We start from the raw sequence: 13,531 nt of genomic DNA on the forward strand, positions 1-13,531 counted from the left end.
TGAGATAAATGATGCACAGGAAGCATATCAATATCATCACAAGAAAAACAAATGCCAATAACCATGGGCTTGTCTTCTATGCCATATGTGCAAATTGGATTAATTTTAATGGCATATGCATAGTCACTAAGATGAGATTGCAAATATGACATATTTTTGATCTCATGAATAGCATATGACAAGTCAAGAGGATTATCAAACATGATGTGACCAAGAGAATTATCACAAGAAATCCTATGTAACATGGCATCACAACTAATAGACTCCACGTGGCAATCATCAAACTCATCATAAATGGGTAAATCATCGCATGGGGAAGTCGAACTAAATGAAGCATGCCAATAGATGGTTCAACATCATGCAAGCAATCAATACCAAGGATGTCCGCTAGTGGGACAAGAGCATCACCTTCACCTATGTTACCTTTCTCGTTCCACTCAAGTGGTGTAGGTGAGGTGGGAAAGACCAAAGCGTGGTCAACGTCATCATCATGATGGAACCATGTGGGAGGTGCATCATAGTTCACCATGGCCATCGTCTTGTCCATAGGAAGGACGAAGTCGTTGCGGATCGGCGCATCATCATATATGGGACCTAGCACCAAATGAGAAGACACAATAGAGGTAGAGGTTAAGTTGTTAGAAATCGAAATGGCCTCACATGCCCTATCAACTACCTCACACTCTCTATGTGGTGGTGGCTCACTCACTCCCTCAAGGTAGGTGCACTCAATGTCACATATGCTGGAGTCACTCAAGTGGTGGTGGTGGTGGCTCTCCTCACATGGGAATTGGGGCAACTCGTCATATATGGGGCTAGTGGTGAAGTCACTCTCACTCTCAATATGGTGGCTCAAGTCACTCAAGTCATCATACGTCGCCGTGGTCGAAGGGAAAATCCCATGCTCAACCATCTCGTAGTCGTCACCGTGGATGAAGGCCGAAGATGGCACATCATCACTCTCGTCGTGGATGAAGGCCGAAAATGGCACAACATCACTCTCGTCATGGATGAAGGCCGATGTAGGCGTACTCGTCGGAGGTAGGCGAAGATGCCATACGTCCAAAGGAGAAGATGGCTTGATGACACTTGCGGAAGATGCTGAAGTGGTCGTAGTAGTCATAGCTCCGTCTTGGTGGTTCTTGTCTCGCGGTCTTCTCTTGTGCTCATGATGTCTGGCCATAGCTTGATGTGGAGCTTTTTGGGACTTGTAGGTGGACGCATCGCGAGCATCTTCATCTTGATGGTGTTGTAGTGATTGAGCTCGATGACGTTCCGAAGATTGGCCACTTGAGCGTCGCCGCCTTGAAGATGACGAAGGGGAAGAAGAATTGTAGTTGGCCAACATGTCGTGTACTTGATCCCTTTGTTCGGCAAACTTGGTGTCGAGGTAGTCTCTTCTCCGTGCTTCAAGTTGATGAATGTCGGCGGTGAGTTGCTCAATGCCTTGCTTTGCTCGTTGTAGTCCGAAGATGGGCATTTTGGTGATGTAGTTGTTCATGCCGTCGTTGTCATGGAAGACCGGAGATGAAATGCCTTGCCTATCCATCACAAGACTCGAGTAGAGGTGAGTAGGAAATGAGATAAACAATACCAAGTTACCTTTTCCCAAAGTTGAGGATGTATCCCGTTTCACTCAATGTGAGATGAAAGAATAGTGGAATTGGTACCGGACTTTCTCACACCTATCAAATAAAGCTTATGGTGGATCTCCGTGAGGATAGTGGCACAAAAATTTGATGCAAAATGTTAGCAAGAGTCAATAATGTTGGAAAAGATTCACAAATTCGCAAGTGAAACAAGTATACCAATAGCAATATGTCGCACATGGAAACACACACACGGATAGATAAATGGGGTTGTGCAACCAAGGAATGAGCACAAAATGTGGAATCCACGGAAAACGCTCGTGTTGCACAACTCAAGAGAGACGCTAGCACGATTGCTCAATAGGTGGATACGACACTTGTGCACAACCTATAATATGCAAAATGTATGAGCTTTCGATCCCAAGTATGCTATGTGTATGATGTTCCCGAAGTTCTTCTCAAGATGATCCAAGATGATAGGATATGACAATCTTATGTGCACGAGTATGATGCTATGGATCTTGCTTACAAGCTCTTTGCTCTCTTTTCCTTTTGCTTAAAAGCTTATTCCTTTTTTTATATGTCCACTTATGCAAAATGCACAAACCAAGATAGCAATTGTGTATATGCGGGAACGATCTTGTGACACAAGGGATGATATGATGATACCAATATGATATGGTACGTATGCAATGGAAGGTATGGATCACTAATGTGCACAAGTAACGTTGTCGACAATACTAAAATGGCTAGTCTCGACAGGCAAGTGACGCAAAATGGGCTAAGGGGTTAACAATGTAATGGCAAGAATGTACAATGAAGGGATACCACGATACCAAGGTGATAAGGAGGTTACCGCTCTTGCTTACGGTTAGGTTGTTAAAATGGTGAAGTGGTCGATGTCGATGACGACCTCATGGCAATGATGAGTGGCGGCGTTCTTGATATAGATACCAAGATGATGTAGACCCGTCCCTAAGTAGCCGAAACACCTTAGGAAATGGTAAAAAACCGCGAACTCAAAATCTCAAGGAAAATGTCAAATGGTGGTAGAGGAAAGCGTTGGTGGTTCCGGAGTTAGGAATGCAGAAGTGGTGGTGGTGGTTGATGATGAAGCAACCGTCCCTAAGTAGCCGAAACACCTTAGGAGACTCAAGTCACCACTCAATCAACCACAAATGCTATATGGATGGAAATGGGTTAGGTTGCATAAAGCTATGGTGGTTTGGCGGATGATATGGTGGATGGCCAATGCAAAGATGCCAAAATTCCAAAATTTTTATGGAGTCAAATGGTGTTGGAACTTATCTAGATGGATGGGGGATGTCAATAGCTACTCAACGAGCTAAAGAACGTCAAAATCGGACTCCGGAGGTGAAAGTTATGGCCGAAAACGTAAAGTGCACGCGGCTGATTCTGGGGGGTGCGGGTGCCCGGGGGTGGAAGGTCCGGGCATCCAGGGTGGTCAGCGAGGTTGGGCTGGAGAAGAGGCCCGGGGGTCCGGGTGCCCGGGGGGAAGGGGTGCGGGCGCCCGGGGTAGTCCGGGGCAAACAGCCCGGGGTGCGGGTGCCCGGGGGCTCGGGGTGCGGGCACCCGGGGTGGTCAACGGAGATGCACAGGGGGTCCGGGTGCCCGAGGTTTGAGGTCCGGGTGCCCGAGAGTGTCGCATTTGGGCGGAAATTCGTGGGAAGATGCAAGAAATTGCTGGATTTTGTGGAGGGAAAGGTGGAGATGGATGGGGGAATGCTAGATCCACTTGAAACGAAGAAAATCCATGGATCAAATCCAACAAAATCTCATCAAACCAACAAATCACAAAAAAAATTGGGGCTATTTTTGATGGGGAATTTTCGAAATTGGGGAAGAATACACAAAATTAGGTTAGAAAACAAAGATGGGGGCTCCAATTTCGTGAGAAACCTGGCTCTGATACCAAGATTTTGTAGGGTGGAACCCTAAGTGAAGATCTTTCACGAATTGGATGGGGAATCCCCAAGAACAAGATGACCACAAGAGGGAAAACAAGAGAACTCTCAAGAACAAGTCCAAATCACACATCCACTAGACCAATAAACACACAAGATCCACAAGGTACATGAACAATCAAAAGGAAATAAGATACATGGTAGAGTTCATCCCAAATCCTAGGAAGGAGATGAGGGCTTGATGATCCTATGATGGGGATCCTTCCCCAAGGAGGAGGTCTTGATGTTTGGTCACTCCAAGAGGAGGTCTTGATCTCCTAGAGGAGTGGATCCATGGAGCAAAGCTAACAAATGTCTATCAAATACTTTGCTATCCTACAAATGAGCTAGGAGATGCCCTTATATAGTTTAGGGACGAAATAAGAGAGGGGGATACAAGGGAAAAAAGCCCAAAAGGCACGCAGGCCTCGGAGTGGTGCGGGCACCCGGGGGACTCACGCCTGGGCACCCGGGGCCGGTACAGGGGGCTGGGTGGCTTCGGCCGAGCACCCGGGCCCTCAAAGCCCGGGCACCCGAGGGCGTGCTGGGCCGGCGCGGGAGGTGGCCCGGGCACCTGGGCCGGCGGGACCGGGCACCCGGAGTGGGCTGGGCTGGCGCGGGGGAGGGGCCGGGCACCCGGGGTTGGTGGCCCGGGCACCCGGGCAAGCTGGGCTGCTCCTAGCAGCGGGGCCGGGCACCCGGGGCCAGTTGGCCGGGCACCCGGGCGGCCACCGCTAGCGCCAGCAAGGGGCCGGGCACCCGGGAGGCTCAAGGCTTCTCCCTCTTCACCCTTCTTCCTCGTAGCTTCACGCTTCCCTCGCTCTTCTCCCTCCTTCTTCTCGTCATGTGCTTGTGCCTCCGTCCTCGCCTCTTCATGGTCTTGTTCTTGGTACCTACGAGTGCATAGAGTTTCCATATGAGGTAGAATCCGACTCTCGAGTGAATCCGAATGAAACTCGAAGCGGAATGAGTTAACCTCGGGTTTGACGGTGCGTGCACGTGCTCTTGTCATCGGTCCTCGAGGTGCTTGACGAGTTGTAGTAGAGTCCATGGGGATGAGCGAGGGATGCTCCGCATCAGCAATGTTGTGCCTCTCTTACTGGATTTCATTGATCTATGACACAAGGACCCTAACACTCCTCTGCATGAATTAAACCTCTCTCTTGGTGAAAGTCATATGTTGACTGCCTTCATAAATGAAGAAAAATGGAAATTTGAGAAGGTCGGGCAAGTGAAGAAAGATCAGTACAAGAAGGAGCATTTTTTGAAGAAAAATATTGTGAACATGTATCCTAAAGAACTTGTGACTCTGCAAACTGAGATCAAAGCTCCGAGTGATGAATTTGACTCATATTGTGCAGATTGGCTAAGTGCCAAAGTCAGATTTGTTAGATTGGCAAAGGGACTGAAACCAAACGTTGCAGCTACATCACAACAAGAAATTCCTCAGGCTAAAGCATCTTCTCAGTCTACTCAATAAAATTCTAGCATAGCTGATGAAAATCAGACTGTTGAAGAAACTGAAAGTACCAGGGCTGCTGAAGAAATTCCAGTTACTCAAGAAACTGCGAGGGCAACCACCAATGTTGCGCCTGAAGAACAACCCAGTCCAGCTGAAGAATCTGTTGTTGTGCCTGAAGAATCTAAACCTACCAGGGCAACTGCATCAGTTGTGACTGAAGAAATTGAAGCAATTTCATTTGCTCCCAATTTCATCTGCTCCTCCTGCAAAGTCATCACAGATGAAGAATATCAACCCTCCTTCTGCATCAGAAGCGAATAAGACCAAAGCTGTAGAGAGGGCAACAGCGAAGAAAAGGAAAGCATCATCAACTTAGAGTCTTCAGCTCCTAAGAAAGTGAAGACTTTGATGAGTTCATACACCAACCCGATTGATGTTGTTCCTGTCTCAAGCATGCCATCAAAGGAGATTGTTCCCTGTGGTGAGGAATATGTCATTTCAGATGACAATGATTCTGGTGCTACTTTAGAGCAGTTGGATGAAAATATTGAAGTGGATAAAATCCCTTCAACTCTGCTGGTATCATCACCCATGCCTCAGTTCATAGCTGAAGAGGCATGCATGAAGAAATTGATAAATAAGGTGAGGATGTGGACATTGGGTCTACAACTCCTATTATGAATGATGATTATTGGGAAAGACATCATCCAAATTCACCATTGACCACTCCTCTACATCAAATTCCTCAGTCCCAGTTCAAACTGAAGAAATTCATACTGGATCTGAAGAACGTCAAGCTTCACTTCATTCCATTCTTGAAGAAGTTACAGCTACTAATGCTGAAGAAATGGAGGCCAAGATTGTTGCTGATGAATCTGCCACTAAAATTCCTCATTATGTGGCTCCAGTGGTTGTGCAACAAGAGGTTGTGAAGACTTCCGTTGTTAATCTTCAGCCCAAGCCACAAAATCCTCATACAAAGAAGCAGAAATTCAAAGCTGATGATTTCTTTGCTGAGCATCATTTCTTCACGGATTACAATCCCTATAACTCTACAAGACTTCGACGCAAGCACTTCTGGACAGCTAGTCAGATGAACTTTTATTCTTCAATCCTATTTGATAAGGACAAGGTATTTGAGCATCAGCAAATTCCTCACGTGGATATGGAATCACTTCCTTCCTTCCAACATGTCCTGAGTGTTCTTCATGATGCTGGGCTATTAAACTTGTGCACTGAGATCTGTGACTGGAATGAAAAAAATATTCTTCAATTCTACGCAACACTACACCTCACTAGAAATGTGCAAGATGTGAATTCATGGGTGATTTACTGGATGACTGAAAATACCTGTTACATAGCATTGGCCTCTAAATTGCTTCACGCCATCCCAGTCAGTCCTCCCACTAAAGGTGCACTACTCCTTTATGAGGAACCTGAACTCTCAAATCATTTTATGCAAGTGTCGATGAAGCCTTTGAAGGCTGGCCAAGCTCCAAGGACCACGTTCCTCGTCAAGGAATTGCTCTATGTGCCAAGAACAATTTATCGCATCTTGACCAAAACCCTCAGTCCAATCAAGGGACACAACTCGGATTAAGAAGAGATTGTTGGCATCATGAAGAATCTGCTTTTCAATATCATGCATGGTATTCCTGTCAACTATCACGATTTCTTCATGAGGACTTTGGCCGATGTTTCTCTATCACCTTTTGAGTTGAAGCCTTATGCTCCCTGGATCATGACATTCATTAGATCAAGGTCTTCAATTCATTACAAGGTTGACTTTCAAAATCATCTCAGCTATTTGCCACCTATTGAAGTCCTCAAAAGGACTATTTCCTCAGCTGATGAGAAGGGTAAAGCAGCTATTATTGATGAAGCAACCCGTCCATTGGATGGTCAGTATCGCAAGGCTGCCTCATATTCTAGCAATGATGACTCTGCAACACAAGATTCTGCTGCCAAAGCTTCAAAGCAAAATCCTCAAGCCACTGCTCCACGTGTAATGACTGATCGTGAGCTTCTCCTTAGTCTTCACCAAAGAGTTGATAGAAATCACAAGTGGGTCAAGCGTCAGTTTGATGCAATTCTTCAGAACATGACAATCACTCAAAACACTGTGAAGAAGAATCACCATTATCTGCATCAAGTGTTTGACTACACTTGGGCTATTCTTCCACATCTCTACAGTGTTGAATAACTCAAGGAAATGGACTTCCAACAGGACTTTGACTGGTCTCAGCCACCTTTGAAGAATTTCAAGAAGGTCAACGTTCCTCAGCTGGTCGCCAATTCATATTCGTTATCGCATGAGACGGATGAAGCTGAAGATTTGAACGACACTATGGCAGGCCCTACCTCAAGGGACAACCCCAACAACGTTGGCGCTCCTCCATCGACATCATGATGATATTCTCCAGGGGCGTTAGTCCTCATTTTTTTGCCTTTTGGTCATTTGATGAAAAAGGGGGAGAAATTTGAGTTCTTCTTCAAACGGGTCTTATATATGGGTGTTTTTTTGTTAAGTTACAATTCTTGCTCTTCCGAGGTATTTGCTCTGATGAGTTGTAAACTTAAGTCTTGTGGTGCTTTGATACTTTTGACTGCTTTCTGCATGCTTATTTTCTCAAGTACTTTAATGCACGCATGTTGAATTTCATCGGACACCATATTTCATCATGCATTTCAAATTCTTCATATCATATGCCAAATGTGTGTATGAATTACAAGATATAGGGGGAGATCTCCCTGATATTACTCTATGATGTGCATTTGCTATCCCATGTAAATTCCTCAAATATACACATCTTCAGGGGGGTTCTTCTATATCTTGCAATCAAATTCCTCAATGTTAGTATTTACACTTCATATTATTATCCCCGTTCAAAACTTAACCTATTAGTCATTAATCACCAAAAAGGGGGAGATTGTAATTGCATCTAGTGCCCCTTAGTGATTTTGGTGTATTGAAGACTTATAGGTTAAGGGAGTAATGTGTTTGTGAGTGTACACAGGCTCTATAAGTCGATGAGTAGTTTGATATCTATGATTAAAGTGGACCCCTAAAAATTTATATCTTCAGCTGAAGACTTTGGTTTTCTTGAAGACTTTGAAAGTGAGGAAATTGGTGTGACCTTGAAGACTTGGATATTCATGCGAGGACTATCAAGCGTGAAGACTTTTGTTTTTGTAGTTTCATTTTCTCTTTCTTGAGTCATAGGAAACACCGTACTGTTAAAGGGGGTCGAGGTAATACTAAAGAAACACTTTCCAAGTGATGCTCATCTCAAATCCTACACCTACCAAATCTTCGAGTGAAGCCTTTGGAAATCTCATATAGTTCAATCAATTTGTTCAATGACAGAGACAAAGATCTTCTGTTCTCTGAAGAATTTATTCTTACTGAGGAGTTAGGAATTCACCAGTGCGGATTGCCTACATGTGAGGAACATGATAGCCGTGAGGAATTTGAGAGCTCTAATTTCTGACCGTTGTTGTGCTATGTGTCAGCTGTCCAAAATATCCTACCCACCTAACGGTCATATCACTGAAGGGCATTTATGTCTTATCATGTCGGGTTGCTCCTAGGCTATAAATTGCCGCCCCCTACAACCACTAGCTGGTTGGCTGCTCCAAGAGAAACTGACACTTGTCATTCCGAGCATCCCATCCTTGGAAGACTTTGAGCGAAAATCATCAAGCGAGGAAAACCCAAACACCTACAACCCAAAGTGATTGAGCATCACTAAAGAGATTGTTCCTGTGTGGAACCAATGCTTGTTACCTTTGATGACTGTGCATCCTCCAGACGGTTAGGCGTCATGGTCTAGAGCATCCAAGAGGAATTGTGGATCGCGAAGTGACAAAGTCTGTGAAGGTTTGGAAGTCACATGAAGACTTACCACGAGTGATTGGGCGAGGTCTGTGTGACTTTAGCTCAAGGGGAATACGGTGAGGACTGTGTGTCCGGGATTGTGTGTCCTCAGGTTTAAATACCCAGCCGCTCCAACCAGACATACAACTATCACAACAGTTGGAACTGGTCTACCAAATCATCATGTTCACCAAGCTACTGGTTCTATTTCCTCAACCCTTTCATTTCCTCATTTATGTGTTGATAAACCTGATTATTACTGTTTGAAGACTTTGACTAAAGACTTTCTCTATTTCCTTGACCCTATTCCTTCAGTCACTTTGTCTTCAACCCGCTTATCATGTTTTCACGCTACCTGTACTTTGTGCTTGTTTTCATTTCATCATGATGACTATGCTATTGCTCTGTTATGTCTGTACCTGAGTACTTATTCCGCTGCTAATGTGTCATTTCTTTGGAAATTCCTCACCTAGAATTTCCTTAGTGATGAATTTGTAAAAATTTCCTATTCACCCCTCCTCTAGTCGATATAATGCACTTTCACTAATGCATTTTACATCTAGCACTTTCTGGTGATGTATTTTATATCATCTACTGCTGATGTTATTAGAATCCCACTTCAGATTAACGTTGTTTGTCTTTTCCTGCTTCAGCCTCGCCATCGTACACCTCACCAAAGCTGCTCCAACAATGGAACCATCCATCATAGCGAAGTAGTACCCTCGGTACCATCTCCAAAGGTCTCAAATATTCTTCCTGGCCTCTGACAGTCGCACCAGCATCACCATCCTCCACATCCAACCCAATTATGTTGAGGTCAACAAGGCTACTCCAAAGAGGTTGTACACTCGTCGCATCACTTTTTACTCTACATTCATGTTGATCCCTCAGGGATCCTTTGGTTCAAAGTAGTTGCAAATCTAGAAAGAAATGAATCGTTGTCATAAAGTTAACATGAGGAAACTAAATGCTCTTTTGAACCACAATTTGAATCAGTTTAGCAAGATAGCCATTATATGATATTCATATGGACCAAATAAGCTCACAAAAATTTTATATTACAACAGGAACATGTACTATTACTGAATTGGTTTTTTTGAATATAATCTTTTAACCAGAATAATGGACCTAATTATGTTGTCCCGCTCCTGCCGTGCCGTCATGCACCCCATCCGAGGTGCACCATCAATGGAAGCGTCCACCGCAGGAGAGATCCCCCTGCAGACCTTTTTTCGCCACCTCAGACCATCTTCCCCGTGCCCGGCAGCCACGCCAACTGCACTGCCATCATCGACGGAGCAGATGAACCTGAGGACTACACAGTTCCAGAAGAGAGGTCGCACTCTTTCGTGTCTGCTTACGTTATACATTGATTATTATTACCCGCCACTCTATTGTCCTGTTCACCTCTTAGACTTCGAGTAAGTACTTTATTGTCCTGTTCACTTCTTAGATTTCGAGTCAAGACATTTTTGTAACCACACAATGGGGGGACCTTTTCATATTTGAAGTATGTGTAAACTTATGAAACTAGAAAGTTGGACTTTGTAAATGTAAATGTTGCCATGCATTGCACCAAAATGGTAAGAAAACTTTGGCCCTTCTGTAAATTTGGTTGTTTCTCTGTATTAGGTTCTTGGATCCTCTCTATTATGGAGACTAGATTTTTAAAATGCCTGTGGAGCACATATCGAGGCAGCAACGAATAGTATCTCTGTCTACTATCTGGTTCATCTCAGGTCTTCTATGTGGTTCATGTTGGGTGGGCAGCGAAAAGCAGATGAGCCATCGTCTATCTTTTGAAACTGAAGCTATCATCTACCTTCTATCATTAGTTTTGGATCTCTCCACTTGTTGCTACCATGAGTCTTGATTTATGCATGCACCCCTTAGGCCTTCCATAATCCAACTATATTTTTTATTATGCCTGTCAGTTATTGTACACAATTGTACTGAACATGTAGATAAAAAGAGAAGACCATTGCATGGGAATATAATGTCATGCAGATGCCTCTCCATGGTTGGCGTAGTGGGGGTCCCCTTCCCCCTATTCCAGATTGTACTCCAGAGGAGATAACTGTTCGGAGGGGGATTCATACGGAGCCGACCACTCCTATTTCCGCCCTAAGGTGTTTGCTCTAACCTCACATGCTGATGTTGGTCATATCATGCATATGGCGCCTTGCATTTCTTACTTTATACATGTATATGTCATCAACTAAGTTTAGATTTTCCTTTTGTGAATGTTAGCTGTTTGGTTTCTATATCATATGTATGTGAATTATGCAATGCCATCTTGTTTAGCCAGGCATCACATACGTGAATCATGCAATGCCATCCTGTTTAGCAATTCATCGTATATGTCAATTGTATCATGCCATACTAAACTTTTCATAATGTATTACATTTGTCGAAAATGTTTTTACATCCATCTACCCTTCTTGTCCATCATCCATTTGGGTCAGTGATGGGAAAATCTGTAGTGAAAACAAGGTCTTCTGAGTAGCCAGTGTTACTGTCGAAGCATATTTCTTGTTGGTTATAGATAGCTCCTCAGAGGAGGATTCAGAGACAGATGACCAGTCGTATCCCCCCCCCCTCGTGGTCTATGCTCTAACTTGGCAGGGTTATATTGCTCATATCATGCATATGGTGTCTTGCATTGCCATGCCATCTTCTTAGATTAGACATGCTTTCTGTGAATGGCTCCTGTTTAGTTTCTATATCAGATATGTGAATTATGCAATGCCATGTTTTTAGACAATTATCATATATGTGAATTATGCACCGCCATCCTGTGTAGCTAGGCATCATATATGTGAATTATCTCATCCCATCCTTTTTTTCATTACGTATTCCATTTGTCGACAATCTTTGTATATTGAACTACTCTTCATGTGCATCAGCCATTTAAGTCGTTATGGGAAAATTCGGAGTGAAAACAAGGTCTTCAGAGCAGACAATGGTACCTGTTGAAGCATATATCCTGATGGTTACAGGTAGCTCCTCAGAGGAGGATTCAGAGACAGATGACCAGTCCTATATCCCACCTGAGGTGTATGCTCTAACTTGCAATTTTTGTATTTCACATATCATGCATATGGTGTCTTGCATTTCTTAGTTTAGACATCATATACACAATATTCAATGCTATGTGCTTACTTTAGAGATCATACATGCAAGTCTGAGCTGCTTAGTATATGAATCAATTATGTGAATTATATCATGACATCTTGTATACTTAGACAACATATATGTGAATTATTTTATCCCAACCTATTTTAGAAAGACATCATATAGTAATGTCATGTCATCATGTTTAGATACTCATCATATGTTGAATTATGCCATTATATCTTGTTAAGTTATCCACTATATATCTGAAACTGTGTCATGCTATCCTATTTAGTTAGCCATCATATATATGAAATTGTGTCATGCAGTCCTGTTTGGTTAGACAACATATATGTGAATTAACGCATCTGTTTATCATACGATATTTGTACATTCAATTTATTTTCTTGTTTATCAGACATTTGAATTGGAGGGGGTGATAGCAGTATCTAAGGGAGTAAAAACCCGTTCTTCACAAAAGATGGTGGTACCCGTCGATGCATATAGAACCATGGTTGTACTGGCCCACGAACTAGCCCCACCACACATAATTGAGACTCTTCCAGATTATACACCTACACCATTGGACAAAGAACCATCTACACGCCATCTAACCCAAACCCGAGCAGATAGTAACCCACTTCTAGTTGACACAGCACCATGTCCTCCACAAAGTACCCCCACACGAGCAGTTAGGAAGGCAACTGCAGTGCCCAAAGCACAAAGACCACCACAGCGAACCCAAACTCCACATTTAAAGCAGAAGAGCAACTGTTCTCAGGTCAGATTCCGTAACTATGGTGCATACTCCTTTGCTCTTGCATCACTATATTTGCTCATACCAACTAATATCGAATTTGAAGGATCCAATTGAAACTCCAATGATGCAACAAGTATAGTTTTAAACCTATTTCTTTCATTGGATTGCTATTCTAACATCTTGCTCTATGTTGATTTTAGTTTCAGTTGTACAAATAGTTATGTTCTCACGACATGCACATTTAAAGTGTTGTTAGTGTTGTGTAGTTTCCCACACTTATATGTTTCTATGTTGTGTCTTAAAAAGATATGATTTGAATTGTGTCTCTATCTTGATTTGGCAACATAAACTAGAATGATATAGACAATACAGTGACCATAGTACATAGATATATCTTTGTTTCATGTTGTTATCCTTTCCACCTTACTACTGAACCGGTTTACCAAAATGAGTTTCATATACTACATGCTAACCCTGTGATGTGTCTGCATGTTTCTTTTGTAGAATGCGGACAAAATATTGGAGAAGAGAACCCTATTATGCAATGGTAGAGAAAGTAATGTAGATAAGGTGTAGGATAGTGAGACAACCCTGTTGGTCTCCAAGAAAAGTCAGACAACCCCAAAGTCCTGTATTGATGTAGTGTTCGAGTTACTGGCCACTACTGCTGGCACAAGCTCTTTGAGCTTGCTGCCTGAATCACTTCGGCTTCTTGAGACTCAACTACAAGTGAAAAGGTATTAGTCAACTGTGCTGCAGCATGAA

This window comes from Triticum dicoccoides, chromosome 2B (genome assembly GCF_002162155.2).
Source record: "Triticum dicoccoides isolate Atlit2015 ecotype Zavitan chromosome 2B, WEW_v2.0, whole genome shotgun sequence".
In the NCBI taxonomy this organism is placed as follows: Eukaryota; Viridiplantae; Streptophyta; class Magnoliopsida; order Poales; family Poaceae; genus Triticum; species Triticum dicoccoides.